The sequence below is a fragment of the Labeo rohita genome, chromosome 16 (genome assembly GCF_022985175.1).
Source record: "Labeo rohita strain BAU-BD-2019 chromosome 16, IGBB_LRoh.1.0, whole genome shotgun sequence".
Classification (NCBI taxonomy): domain Eukaryota; kingdom Metazoa; phylum Chordata; class Actinopteri; order Cypriniformes; family Cyprinidae; genus Labeo; species Labeo rohita.
This window is the reverse complement of record NC_066884.1, coordinates 12019739-12035687: the sequence shown is the minus strand read 5'-3', so window position 1 is coordinate 12035687 and position 15949 is coordinate 12019739. Positions and strand designations below refer to the sequence as shown.

Below are 15949 nucleotides of genomic sequence, written 5' to 3'. Positions count from 1 at the left end.
ATTTCTTCCCTGCGCTAGAATGAGTAATTGTGCAACGTCGCAGGAAATAACTGTCAGGACAATGCATGGCCTACACACGCAACAACAAAACCAAAAACCCAAACTGAAGTCTGTGTTATTTAGCTGTGTCAATTTTTACAGCCAGACCAGAGGTTAAGTGAACTACCAGCTACATCCTGTTCCCAAAAGCTCCAGGAAACCCCAGCAGTACCAGCATGTCAACAAAGCTGCAGCTCATTTTGATGATAATGTCATCATTGTGCACATGGGGCTGAATGCTAATGAAGCATTATCCACTTTGATAGAGCTGAGGTAGATGTCTTTATCATTAGCGACTTCCATTGTCATATTCCACTGTCCATGCTGTCTTTGTCTTTTACTTTAGGCTCATTATAAAAGGAAAAACAGTGTTTCATAAGTAAAAACCATTAAGGGTGACTCAGTAAAAGTGCAAATAAAGAGATGCTTGCCTTTTAACATAATTACAAGTCAAATTTACTTTCTTTGAATCAGTGAAGTAATAGTTTTTGTCAAATGCGTAACAAGATGTACAAGGAACACATGATGATAAACATGTATTGCAGTAGGTCACAGTGTTCATATGCACTTCCTGTGATGCAAGAGTGGACACTCCAATGACAGAGCATGTAAAAAAACACAGTGTGGGCATTTACATTTATGACTAAAGAAACCAGTGATTGTGATGTGAATAACTATAAACTTTTAGATGACATATCACGAAAATCTGATTTTTTCATTTTTAAGTGCTATAATCAGTTCCCCAGTGCATCTACCAACCCAAAAAATGTGAAAAAGGATAACCCAGTAACTTTATTTTGGCACGCTTTTTTCTGCCAGCTTGTGAAAAAACAAGCTAGTTAGATTTCACTCCTCCCGTGACGTAGTAAAGGGATCTTATAGTATGACTACACGTTTCCACCTACGGCAGCTTAGTTTAGTTTTCGCAAGTGACAATGGTGTACCAGTTCTAACGCAATGGCAAAATTGTTCTTTCGTTGGCTTCACAGATGTTTACAAAACACTATTTAGAGTCCCAGGCTCAGAGGAGACAAGAGAGCAGTGGATTAATTGATTTATTTACTGTATATTACGCCAATGCCATATAGATTTAATATTAACATGTAATTTCTTTCTCAGCTGTTTAACTTCACAGTCATACCTGACTGTTTTTGTAACTCCTGTGTTTTAAACATAAACTTTACTTTATACTTTGTGTATTTGACAGTTTAAGCGCAATAAGACATGAAAGAGAACTTAGTTTAGTACTCACATGCCATGTGACAGCAGCTTTCTGTGTGCGTATTTTGAATGTATGCGTTTAGAAAACCGTATATCAGAAGTTTAAACTAAAATGGATTCATGAGTTCGCCTGCCCATGGTAAAACAAACTTGGCTTACTGTCCTTAATGGAGGCTTGAACCCGAGGCTCGGCTTGAGCGCCGAGTTCAACCCCCCATTGCGATATTACCTAGAGGGAGAATAACAGAAATAGAGGAGGAGGAGGGGAGGTGGAGAGATGCCGGAAGAACTGAGGCTGGGATGGTGTAATGAGAGCTGCTTATATAGGCTCATAATGATGATTGACAGGACTGAATGATTAGGCGCCTCCCGAACCTATGTTTGGAACTTCATTTAAAACGCATGATTTTCATGCATTTTCAAAATGATATAATAAATGATCTGTGGCTTTTTTTTGAGCTGAAGCTTAATAGACACATTCTGGGGATACCTGAGACTTTTTCATCTTGTAAAAAGGGACATAATAGGTCTCCTTTAAAGTTTCTATACTGTCACTAATGTGAACGCAAGTTTAATTTTGTGTGTTTTTACGTTCCGATATGTGTCAGATCACAATTTATAATGCAACATAAGCATGTGCTTCACTGTAAATATTTTTTTTACTCAGTGTTAATATACTTGTTTTTTTTAACTGTATCAAAATGAAGTGAGTTTATGCTTAAAATAAGAAAAATGTAGTTTCTCTTTTATAGATACTTATAATTGTAAACAACAATAATACTAAGTAAGAAAATCATTTAACTGTGTCGACAAAAGGGCAATATGGTGAATTTTAGGACAAATTCTTCCTCTACGACTCTTTCAGGTCAACTACTGTCAGTTTGAAAAGAGTCTCACTAAGCGGGTTAGTTAAACTGTCAACACGTTTATAGTTAGCTGCTTGAATGATAACACATTTTTAAAGTTGGCATTAAAAGAAACTTTACCCTGTCTATTTTATAAATGCATGTTATGTCCATTTTTTTTTTTTTGACCTTGTCATTTTGAATTAAAATGTCAAATTACTGTTAATGCGCTGGTTACTACAAGCTTGTATTGAAACTGACTTCATTGCTGAGTATAATGGCTACGTATTAAAATCCAACTAACAAATGATGGATAGAAGAACCTGCCCTACACTATTTTCTTTTTTAATAAGCCACACTTTAAAAAAACAGAAGTATCTGTCACTACTTCCATTTTATTGCGACTTCATTGTAGCTCTGTCTCTATAGTGACAAGCTAACTCTATCATGGTAAGCTCAATGAGGAAAAACCCATCAGAGACGTTGACAAAATACATATTTGTATTTAATTTAAACTGAATGAATTAAATTAAATGAATTTAATATTTTTTGAAAGAACATATAGGCTCCAAAAAGTATTTAAAAAACCGAGCAGCATCAGCAAAATGCTAGACCTTTTCTTAAAACTTTTTTCACTTACTTTTAACCAGCTGGTCCCAAGGTCATGTTTAGTGGATGTATGAAGTCATTTCCTCTTAAGTTCATACAGGTGTCCTAGAAAAGTAACCAAAGGTTTGTTTATCCTATTAACTATAGACACATTCCACCAACATTTGGCAACCACATGTTTTTTGTCTTAATTCTGAACAAAATCTGATTTATTTTGAAACCTGTTTTTGCATGCAAGTATGTCATACATGGTTTGATACCTTGTTATGTAATGACATTCATACACAAGAAGACCAAAATACTAATTACATTTTTTTTTTGCCCTTCAGTGTGTCCTGTTACATTCTCTAGCCTTGTGTCACTCCACAGTACTGGAAGTGAAACCCTGCTGGTGGCACCGGCCATCTCCCCCCACAGTTTCCTAGCAAAGGATGACAACAACAGCAGCGTGGGTGAGTGGAATAACAGGATACAAACTTTGCACTTGTGGGCAGTGCACAGAGTTGACTCAACATCCAGCGTGAGCTTTGGTCACATTCAGCTGAGATTTGGGCAACTTGTGGCACAAACACTTGCATGTTTTTGCAGTCGCACATACAGTCACACTGAGTAAAGGTGGAGGGGTTGAGATGTTTTCTAGCGTGTTTTTCTCTTGTTGAGTCTGCGTGCTATTTTGTCTGGTGAGGGGATTTGCTATGTGTGGCATTGCAAAACAACACAGGGATTTCTTAATACATGTGTGAGAATGTGTAGGAGTGCATGACAGGGTGTGCTTGTTTTTCATGAGGCTCAAGGTCTTTGATTATTTCTGATAACAACTGCTGTGACATCATTGAAGCAGATAAAACATGACATCATTAGATCATATGAGCATAATAATGTAATCTAATAGCAGACACAAAAACAAAGCCATGACGTCAATTTAAAAAAAATCCCCTTAAAATAGACCTGTACAAGTATGGATTCTTTCTTTGACACAAAACAGGCTATATTGTGTAGCAAGATGTCTGTTCTCAATAAATCGCAACAATAGCCACCCACAATTTCAGTGGCCTTGGTTCCACAAGTATTTTTCCTATTCATTTTCAGCATTGACATTTAAAAAAAAAAAAAAGAAAAAGATTTTACATGAATAAATATATGCCTTGAACTGAATCAAACCAAAATAACCAGCTCTGAAATTAATCATATTTCTGATTAGAAACACAAACTGGAAAAAATACAATATGACTATTTTGTACACTTATAAAATAGTATACAGTAGTCAACATTTGAAGTGGATCAAAACCTTCCATCAAAGTTGTCCTAAAACCAAAACAATGCCTGTTCTTGTCTTAGAACAACTTTGATGAACTTTTTTGATCCACTTCAAATGTTGACTACTATATATGTGTTGTATTTAATATTTTACTATTATATTAGGCAATATCACAGCTACGAGTGTGTTTATTTATACAACAGTTCGACGGCACAAGTGTATGTAAGTACATAAGAAACAACAACGGAGTGTCTTTAAAAACCCTCTTTGGTTTCCGCCACAGATTCAAATCTCAGTATGACAGTTTAACAGTCCAAGCCTCTGTACTAATTCAAAAACGTCACTTTAGAACTAGTAACGAAGGAACGTTGAATTGCTTCATTAAAAGCGTATTGTATTACTGTATTAAAAGCAGAGTATTATGTGTAGTAGAGTATTATGAGAGCATAGGCAGAGCGTGTGTAAGGCTGGGCAAAGCTTAGCCTTGCCCTGGCCATGGGGACTTGGGGCAAAAAGATGCCACTAAATTGCACAAAAATGCCTCTGCACAAAGTCAAAATGAATAGAAAGTGTCAATTGCGGCATTAAATTAAGATCTGCTCATGTTGATATTACTGGAATAGTCCAAGCTTCTGTTACTAATTCAAAAACGTCACTTTAGAACTAGTAACAAAAGAAAGGTTGAATTGTTTCATTAAAAGCTTATTGTATTACTGTATTAAAAGCAGAGTATTATGTGTAGTGGAGTATTATGAGAACATAGGCAGAGCGTTTGTAAGGCTGGGCAAGGCTTAGGGACTTGGGGGCAAAAAATGCCACTAAATTGCACAAAAATGCCTCTGCACAAAGTAAAAATGAATAGAAAGTGTCAATTGCGGCATTAAATTAAGATCTGCTCATGTTGCATAATTCACCTAATAAATTTAGGTGTTTTTATAGTGTTGCACCATATAACCAGAATTCAGAAATAACACAGAATTCTGTTGAGCTTAGGAATGCAATGGCCAATCAGAGGCTTTAGATGAGTCATTGCTGAAACTCATTGGTAATGTTGAGTGCACGCAACTCTTGAATTCTCAGCAGAAAGAGATTCATTTCACAGTGTAGACAGTTTCAGTGATTATAACGATAAGTTTGCTTTTTGACTCGCAACAGATCAAAGTTAGTGATAATGTCGCTTTCTGTATATAATTTATTCACTGTTTAAATGACCATGGAAAAAAACATTATAATTATCCATTTTTAATGTTTTTATTAAATTGTAATCACGTTAAATACAAATTCAGTCGCATTAAAAATATTTTATTAGCCTACATGACACCCATGTCTGGTTCTTTCCTAAAAAGAGGAGTTTATGATGTTTGTAGATGATGCCAATGTATGAGAGAGAAATGGTCTAACCGAGTGTTATTACCTGCATCTGATACAGCATTCATTCTTCAGCTCAGTCTCATATTCGCAATAAAACATTAGTTTGAATGTCCGCTGAGAAAAACTATCCTTTCAACTGTTAAGGATGACTTCCAATGCTCAGTGCATTTGTTGGCTGCGTCTTACAAGGTGTTGTTAAAAGTAAAACAGCTTCCTTGTTTACAACCCTGTTTCAGTCTCTTTCAATATGTAAGTCTCTTGTCACCATCTAATGTAACTAAAATCACCATCATTATTAAACAGTACTATTATTTATATAAAATATAACTCCAAGCAGTGATTTTCAAGGTTCAAGTGCTTTAAGGCATTTAAGCACATATGAAAAAAGACATTATTTAGCAAACTTGTAAGCACCTAAATCAATAATTTAAAAAAGTGTTTTTTAATGGTTATGACTGTTATAACACCAGCTGTGGTCTGATCTTAATAATTTGCATGCTTGTGTAGAATCACCTGTCGCATGTGCTCACCAGGTTTCGTGAAGTTTTGAGTTTCCCTTTAGGCTTTATAGGATTTTGGGTCAATTCTGACAGGTCCCTTTCCAATATGACCCCATTATAGCTTCCCAAAGGGTTAATTTAAACTTTTTTTTGAAATGTTTGACCTAGACTCAAAAATCTGTCCTAGAGAGTCCAGAGAATTGTATTGCAGTGTTTTTTTTCCAGAAAACCTAGAACTAGTTTGCAAAAGTAAGTTTGTTACATCTTCTCAATCATTTAACAAACGATTTGATTGACAGCAGTGGTTCTAGAGGCAAAGTTGTCTGGAATGAGGAGTTCTATCATATGATAGGAATATTGTGTGTATGTGTGGAAAAACTGTGCAACGTACAATTGCTAATGCCCTCGAAAAATGTGATGTCGCCCCCCAGTGGCTGATTTCTTTCAAATTTCTCTCAGACCTTTGGGGCCTTGAGTCGAACAGGCCCATTGAGTTTCTCTCCAATCAGCCTCCATTAACCGTCTAACAGGTGCTCAAATTTCGTTGGCCAATGGTGGCCATGTTTTTTAACATTCACAAATGTCCTTATAGACACTTGTGGCACTTCGGACCAAGAGAGTGCACACCAATTTTCATGTTGACAGGACAAATAATTGCATAGGTATGGTCATTTTTATGTTTTCATTTTTGCCTCTTATAGCGCCACCAAGTGGCCAAGCTCCACATTTTTTTCCTGTCACCTCAGATTGAGCTTGTACATAAGTGTTCTGAGTTTGGTAAAGATATCTCATTCGGTTCAGGAGATTTAGGCATTTTCTAAAAGTGGCCCCGCCCCTTTCGAATGTTTTGCCGTCCCTTTGCGACGGTGAGTTGAAAGTTCAACCTTTTTTTATAAATTATTGATATTTGCTCTCCAGAGAATCTTCCAGTAGGTTTTTCAAAAAATCCAAAATATGCGTAAATCTCACGATCGAATCCGAGGCATGTGTTTTGTCCTGCATGGTTAAAGTTCTGATATCACTAGAATATTGCACTCCTCTCAGCCAATCAGATTCGAGGACCAAAAAGAACTGTTGTACATTTTTAAGTATATATATATATCACAATTCAGGGCTCATGGTAGTGTTAAAAGTTTTTTATGTTATCACTATGGTTTTCTACTTGGAGAAAGTGAATGTGACTTTACATTGGGGAACCCTTCATTATAGATTATACACAAGTCTCTTCATAAAAGAGCATAGTTGTGGTGTGCTGTTCAAGACAACATCTCAGGTTGAGTTACAGCAGGGGTTGGTTTGTTGGCAGCAGTGAATGCGTCTCACGAGGTGTTGTGTGTCTGTTTTGGTTCGCATGCACGTGCGTGTACGAGGACCGATTGGCTCGCGGTCGTGTGCTCTTGCTCTGCGAACTCTGTTTGTGCCTTGGATTTATTTATACCAGAAGAACTAGGCCCTTGACGTGGCCATAACAGATTTGTTTGCAGACCGTTTTGACTGCGTGTGTGTGTTGCACTGACACCCCTCTGCCGGCTCATCCTGACATCTGTGAGTCAATTAGCTGTCTAAAGAGAAAACATCCCCCCTCTCCACCTTGCACACACACACACATATACACACAACGAGGCCAAGCTGCACAGCCGGCCCGCCCCTGAGAGTCTGTGTGTGTGAACACAGGCCGGTGTGCTCTGGTGGGGGAGGGGTGGGTGTATATTAGTGGGGGAGGGTAATGGGGTTGGGTGTCAAGAATGTGGCTCTTGGCTTGTTCTTTTGTATGTTGGGTGTTTTTGTGTGTTTTAGTGAAACAGTACAGGGAGCTTACATTCTTGCAACTTGAGCATGAATAAGCACAAGTGCCAGATGCCATTTAAGCCTAATTTTTTATTTTATTTTATATTGTTAAACATTTTAATGTAATTTAATTTATTTTATTTTTAAATAAATTTAAATGTTATTTTAAATGTTTTTTTTGTTTTAAATGTTATTTAAAAAAAAAAAATACAATTTTATTTTTTATTTTCATTATTTTCATTTAATGGTAATTTAATTTAATTATTGTATTTTCCACAAATCCTCAATATCCCATTCAAGCCCAAATTTGTTATTTTATTTTATACTTTGAACCTTTTAATTATTTTATTTTTATTTTATTTGAAATATTATTTACACATTTTTTTTTAGATTCATTTAATTTTCATTTAATTACATTTTTTTAATTTTCCACAAATTCTCAATATTCCATTTAAGCCTAATTTTTTTTTACATTTTTATTTTAATTATTATTTTTTTTTTTACATTTTAAATATTATTTTAATTTTATTTTATATTTCTTAACATATTTAATTTAATTTATTTTAAGTATTATTTACCATTTTGTTTTAGATTTCATTTAATTTTATTTAATTACTTTTTATTTTTTATTTTTTTTTTTTTTTCACAAACCATCAATATGCCATTTAAGCCTATTTAATTTAATTTAATTTAATTTTACATTACATTTTTTAACTTTTTTTTTTTTTTTTTCACAAATCCTCAATATGCCATTTAAGCCTATTTTGTTTTATTTTATTTTTTATTATATATTATATTATATTATTATTTTTTTTAATCCAATTTTATTTTGTTTAATTTTTTATTTTATTTTAAATATTATTTACATTTTTTTTTTAGATTTCATTTTATTTTATTTTATTTTATTGTTATTTTATTTATTTATTTATTTATTTTTCTCAATATGCCATTTAATACTACATTATTGTTCCAGATATTTGGGAGTGAGTTCATCCCTCATGCCTTAAAATAGAATCCCAATAATTACTCATACAGTCTGTTTGTGGACAAGGTTGCAACAGACATTGGGACAGAAAGGGACTGTCTCACCTAAGACACCATTATGGAACAATAGATTGCTTCCAAAATGTTTTCAGGATAACTATTTTAAAATATGGACTGACAAAGGAATATCTCGTCTGGAACAGTGGTTTGAAGATGAAATACTAATGTCTTTTGAACAGCTTAAATCCAAATACAATTTAGACAATAAGGAGTTTTTTAGGTACTTGCAATTGCGAGATTTTCTAAAAGTTAAAACCCAACTAAAACTACTGAGTTTAACACAACTGAAGCAAAATAATCTCTAGAGTATATACTTCTTTTCTGATAAATAAACCATTGACTGTATTAGACAAATCAAAAGTGAGATGGGAACATGATTTAGACACTAGCATTGAAGGAGAAACATGGGGTTAAGTGTGTAAGGATGGTGTTACATCATACTTGAATTCTAGATATAGAATAATTCAATGTATCTTCCTTCATCAACTGTATATCACACCATCAAAACTTCATAAGTTTAATAAAAAAAATTCACCTCTTTGCTTTAGATGTGATGTGGAGGAAGGAACTATTTTACACTCCACATGGACCTGCCCTCTAGTTCAGGAATTTTGGCAAAAAGTATGTAACTTTATTTCTGATATCCATGGAGTCAGTTTTCCAATAGACCCAGAGGTATGTTTATTGGGTAATTACACCAACTCCAATATTACGCAGGATCATTCCATAAGACTTACAGAAATATTATTAATAATTGCTAAGAAGTGCATTGCAATGAAGTGGAAATCAGATACTGTTATTCCCATAAGTCTATGGTTATCGGAGGTTAATAGCTGTGTAACCCTGGAAAAATTAATATACTGGTTAAGAAATGAAAGTAAAGTATTTCCTAAAATTTGGCAACCCCTTTTCCGTTATATGGAAGAAACTTCAATAGACCGGATGGACTCTGTTTTGGAGTAAGGTTTTGCACTGTAATAACTATGATATCCTGTATCATTCCATTCTTTTTTTTCTTCTTCTTGTCTTGTATTGTCTTGTCTTGTGTAACAAGTTATGTAAGATTTGTGTTTTGTAATTCTTGTTTATGTTACAGTTCAAAAGCAAAAATAAAATATAAAAAATATTTTATTGTATTTTATTCTCCACAAATCCTCAATATGCCATTTAATCCTGTTGTTTTTTTTTTTTTTACATTTTTACTTTATTTTATTTTTATTTGCTTTTAATGTTATTATTTTTAATTACATTTTTTTTATTTCAAATATTATTTACAATTTTATTTTTTTTAATTTCATTTAATTTTATGATTTTTTTTATTTTTCACAAATCCCTAATATGCCATTTAAGCTATTTGTTTTTACATTTTTATTATAATTTATTTTTAATTTTTTACATTTTAAATATTATTTACCATTTTATGTTTAAGACTTCATTTTAATTTTAATTCATTTAATTACTTTTTTTATTTTCCACAAATTCTCAATATGCCACCATGTAAGCCTATTTTTCATTTTATTTATTTATTTATTTATTTTACATTTTTATTTTGTTAGTTTTTTATTTTTCACAAATCCTCAATATGCCATTTAAGCCTATTTAATTTAATTTAATTTAATATTATATTTTTTAACATTTTTATTTTATTTTAATTTATTTTTGAGTTTTAAATCCATTTTTTCACAAATCCTCAATATGCCATTTGAGCCTGTTTTGTTTTATTTTATATTTTATATTATATATTATATTTCTTATTTTTTATTTTATTTTAAATCCAATTATATTATATTATTTTTTTTTATATTATTTACAATTTAATTTTTTAGATTTTATTTTATTTGATTTGATTTTATTGTTATTTTTTATTTTTTACAAATTCTCAATATGCCATTTAAGCCTATTTGATTGTCCCAGCCTAATTTTTATTTATTTATTTTTTACATTTTTATTTTAATTTTTTAAAATATTATTTACAATTTAATTTTTAATTTAATTACTGTTTTATTTTCCACTAATCCTTAATATGCCATTTAAGCCTGTTTATTATATTTTATATTTTATTTTATTTTTTAATTTAATTTAATTACTTTTATTTTCAACAAGTCAATAGGCAGCAATAGGCAGTTTCAGCCTTGAAAAGAGCACCTTGCAACTTCTGAACACTTCATTGGGCCTGTTTGGTAATTTTGTGTGTCTTGTATTTCAGTTAGTCAGCCTCAATTAGTGTTTTAGTCTGGTGGTTTCTCATCCATGATTACTCACTGTAATGTGAACTGTGAGGCTCTTAAGCATCGTTATGCTGACATATTTCCATTTGGGAGGAGTAAAGTTTACATATGACCAACCAGATGACTCACAAGTGTAAATGCATCTGGTTGTCTCTCAACCACCTCCTGAGGCATGGACGTCTGCATTTACACTGGGTCTTATTTCAATTGGATAGTTAGAGAAAATGTAAACACCCCCCTCAGATCCTCTGGATTCCAAACCCAAGCAAACTTCTGCACACACGCATACATCTGAAAACACACGCGTGTGTCTTTGTCTCTCAGCTCAGCGTGTGGTTTCCAGCTCGTCTCTGATGCGTCCCACATTCTTCGAAGCGTCCCCGATGCCCTCTGCATCCTAAGGCTCTGCTATGGAAATACGCCTCAGTCTCCCCGCTAATTATTAAAGAAGCAGCACCTCATTAACTGGGCTAGGGGATAATAAAAGATTCATGCAGCATTCTTAGCGTCGCTGCACGCTCAGCTCTTCCCTCGCTCTCTCCCACCTCGTCTCGTCTCCCGAGGATTCTCACGCAAGATACTTATCTGTTATCCATACAGGTCCCTTTCACTCTCTCAGTTTATTCAGGCTGCCAGCCATCTTGTGTCATGGCTGCATGCCAAGTGCCTTCAGATCGGAGATTGGAAAATGATTTACTAAGCGAAAGTGAAAGTGCATTTAAATATCCTAAACGTCAGTCAATTATAATGCGAGATTGAAATCACAGGCATAGGAAAATAACATCTATGTAATTGTTAATTATTTTTATGGTGTTAGGTAGGGTTTCCCAGTGGTGTGGTGGTTTCGATGTTTTGGAACTTGCGATAACACAATGGGTAGATATGGCCGTTTTCAAATGTCAACAAACAATGGCTGAATTAAAATGTCACCACTGTGCTCCATTACATCCCATATGCAAATACTCTCTTTTCTAGCCCAAAACCCCAGTAATGAAATTCCTGTGGAAAATACCCACAGTTAATAATTCCTGAATGACACAAATGACTGGAGATTCACAAACATTTAAAGATTACATCCAGCACTCGCTGATAAGAGCATTTCTTGTCATCTTTTGAATAAACATGACACTCACAGAGACATCGTAGCATTGGTGAGTGAGTACGGGAGTTTCCGCGGCAAGGAATCACTGCCTAGTTCCTCCTAACGTAAAAAGTCACTCATTTACTTTCTATTTCTTGTAATTGTGGTTCTCTTTTATGAAACAGTACAAACCTAGTTTTTATTTGGAACCTACTAATATGACACAATTCCCAAATCCATTCCCAAACCATATTTAAAAGTTAATACTTTTTTTTTTTTAATTTTATTTATTTAAATAAAATAAAGGACATTTTATTTTATTTTATTTTACTTATCTTTTTTTTTTTTTACAAATGCAAGTTTGTATCTCACAATTCTGGCTTTTTCTCTCGCAATTATGAGTTTATATTATGCAATACTGACTTTATAACTCACAGTTATCTCATAATTCCAATTCCAAAAGAAGTCAGAACTGTATGATGTAAACTCGCAATTGTGAGAAAAATAGTCTTGTGAAGTCACAGTTACCTTTTTTTTAAATTTTAATTCAGTGGCAGAAACAGGCATTTTATTTTATTTTATTTTATTTTATTTTATTTTATTTTATTTTATTTTATTTTATTTTATTTTATTTTATTTTATTTTATTTTATTTTATTTTATTTTATTTTATTTTATTTTATTTTATTCCTAAAATCATATTCCTAAAATCAATTTCCAAACAATATTTACTTTTTTTTTAAACAACCATTACTTGGAAAGTCTATCAAAGTCTACTAAAGGTACTTTGTACCTGAAAGTTTCATTATTTTATTTTATTTTCAATGTTAATGACAAACTTAAAATCAATTTCCAAACAATATTTACTTTTTGGTGAAACAACATTACTTGGAAAGTCTATCAAAGTCTACTATGGGTAGTTTGTACCTGAAAGTTTAATTATTTTATTTTATTTTCAATTGTTAATGGCAAACATAATATTAATTCCCAAACAATATTTACTTATTATTGAAACAACCATTACTTTTATTTTATTTTATTTTATTTTAATAATAACATTCTTAAAATCAATTCCCAAACAATATTTACTTATTGTTGAAACAACCATTACTTGGAAAGTCTATCAAAGTCTGAAAGTTTATTTTTATTTTATTTTAATATTTTATTTTATTTCATTTACAATTGTTAATGACACACTTAAAATAAAATTCCAAACAATATTTACTTATTGCTGAAGCAGCCATTACTTGAAAAATCTATCAAAGTCTACTAAATGCAATTTGTACCTGAAAGTTTATTTTGATTTTATTTCAATATTATTTTAATATTTTTAGTTTATTTTATATTGCAGTTGTTAAAATGACAAACATTAAATCAGTTACCAAACTATACTTATTGGTGAAACAAGTGTTAATTTTAGATGTTTTTGATAAACAAATGCAGGTATAATAAGGTCCATTCTTAAGTGCAATTTGTACCTCAACTATTATTTTATTTTATTTTATTTTTTTACCAAAAGCGTTCTGTGTCAATATTGCATACATTGTATTGCATTACTATTATTAATACAGGTTGTTTAATATGTAGTCACTTTAATTGGTGAGCATTTATGGGTTGCTGCAGAGCTTTTGGATATTTTGTAATAAAAGTCCTGTACTGACTTCTGCCTTGTTTCCACAGAACGAGAACTGATGGATAGCCTTGTCTTCATAACACCCAACCAATCAAGACTTTCAGTACCTTGTCATGGACAACAGTGGAGTAAACCGTGATTTACTAACATTGGAAACTGAATCTCAGCGCTGAGTTGTATTTCTGAACAGGTACAGTATAGACCATGTGCAGTACATTTCAATTTAATATAATATTGTAGTATTTTTATCTGCAGCAAGATGTCATTGACTTCGGTTAATCCAGTGAAGTTCATTTAGTTTCATTTGCAGGGCTGCTTTCAACAGGATGTGGCACTGTCTAAAAGGGGTTTAGAGAAGTCAAACGCTGCTCTCGCTCCCTGAAACAAGACCCTCTCGTGCAAAAGTGAAAGACTCTTCCTTAGTGGCCGTGTATCCACCCACTGTCCTCTCCCATGGCCCTGACTCACCATGTCCTGCATCCTCCACTTCCCAGCGATGGGGCGTTCTGTTAACCAAGAGGAAGCACTGTGTGTATTTATAGACATTTCTCGTATGAGAAGTCTGAACAATAACAAACCCCCACCCCCACAGCCACTTCACCACCACAACACAAAATAAGGGGTGGAGAGGGGGGGTGCAGATAGAATCAAACTTTAGTTTCGCTGTTCGATGATGACAGGAAAATAAAACTGAGAGCACTGCAGCATAGTTACAGTTCACAAGGTGGTTTTGACAGCTAACATAGAATTGGGTGATTTCAGTGTGACAGTAATCAGGGAAAAACTTGGGTTACAATGCTGTTTTGGTGCCTGTGTTTTTAGCTCAATTTATCTTACATCAAATAAACTCAATTACATATCAACCACTGGTTATATGGTCAGTGAAAAACATAAAAAATTAATACATGTTCTCTTTTGAACACTCCTTATGAATCCACTTTGTTGTCTTGTGACTTTTTAAAACTTTTATAGGCACAAATCATTTTTTTGACAACTGTTGTTGCTTTAACTTAAAAAAAAGTGTTTGTGCTGCCTTAACATTTTAAGTTTAGTCAGTTTGAAATCTTGTACTGAGTGGCAGCTTATTTGAATTGACTAAACTTAAAATTTAAAGAATTACTTTTTTAAGCTGAAACTATTTAACCTAGCATGAAAAGAAGGTTTAAACATATTAAATATCTGTATCCTCCCAGATTCTGTCCTGTCACACCTCAGAGGTCCTGACATTCTCAACAGTATAGAAACATTAAAATATAATTTTTGGTATTTTTGTATTCAAAAATGTTGTTTCCGCCACTCAATGGAATTTTTTTTTATCTTGCAATTCTGACGAAACTCGCAACTGTGAGAAAAAAGTCTGAATCGCATGATAAAAAATTCTGCAAGTTTCTATCTTGCAATTCAGACTTATTTTTCAAAATTCAGAGTTTTTATTTCACAATTCTGACTTTTCTCACAAATGCAAGTTTCTATCTCGCAATTCTGACTTTTTTACTTGAAATTGTGAGTTTCATCTTGCAATTATGACTTTTTTTCTCAGAATTGCGTGTTATAAACTCAAACTTGCGAGGTAAAAACTTGCATTTCTGACTTTTTCGCAATTGCGAGTTTTATCTCACAATTCTGATTTTTTTACTTGAAATTGTGAGTTTCATCTTGCAATTATGACTTTTTTTCTCAGAATTGCGTGTTATAAACTCAAACTTGCGAGGTCAGAATAGCAAGATAAAAACTTGCAATTCTGACTTTTTCACAATTGCGAGTTTTTATCTCGCAATTCTGACTTTGCTCTCACAAATGCAAGTTCCTGTCTTGCAATTTTGCAATTTTTTTTTGAAATTGGAAGTTTATATATTGCAATTCAGACTTTTGTCTTACAATTGTCAGTAACAGTTTCGTCTTGCAATTATGACTTTTTTTCTCACAAAAGCAAGTTTTTCTCTCGCAATTCTGACTTTTTTTCTCACAATTGTGAGTTTCGTCTTGCAATTAACACTTTTTGTCTCAGAATTGTTATAAACTCACACTTGCAAGTTATTTAGTCAGAATAGCAGGATATAAACTCACAATTGTAAAAATAACTTTTTTCGCAATTGCAAGTTTTTCTTGCAATTCTGACTTTATCTCGCAATCCATCATCTTTTTTCGTCTTGTTTTTTTCTTAGAATTGTAAGTTATAAACACACTCGCGAGTTATAAAGTCAGAATAATGGCATATAAACTCGCAATTGTAAGAAATAAATTCAGAATTGCAAGACAAAAACGGACTTTTTTCTCACAATTGTGAGTTTCGTCATGCAATTAACACTTTTTGTCTCAGAATTGCATTATAA

The 15949-nt window shown here is 32.8% G+C and overlaps 1 long non-coding RNA gene across 1 annotated transcript; it reads left to right on the top strand.

The window, feature by feature from the left end:
• Window positions 1-3031: 3031 nt before the first annotated feature.
• On the top strand, window positions 3032-14386 carry LOC127178833 (uncharacterized). Its single transcript, XR_007829444.1, has 3 exons — window positions 3032-3166; window positions 13664-13806; window positions 13927-14386. It is a non-coding gene; the product is annotated as an uncharacterized LOC127178833 (long non-coding RNA).
• The last annotated feature ends 1563 nt before the right edge of the window (window positions 14387-15949 follow it).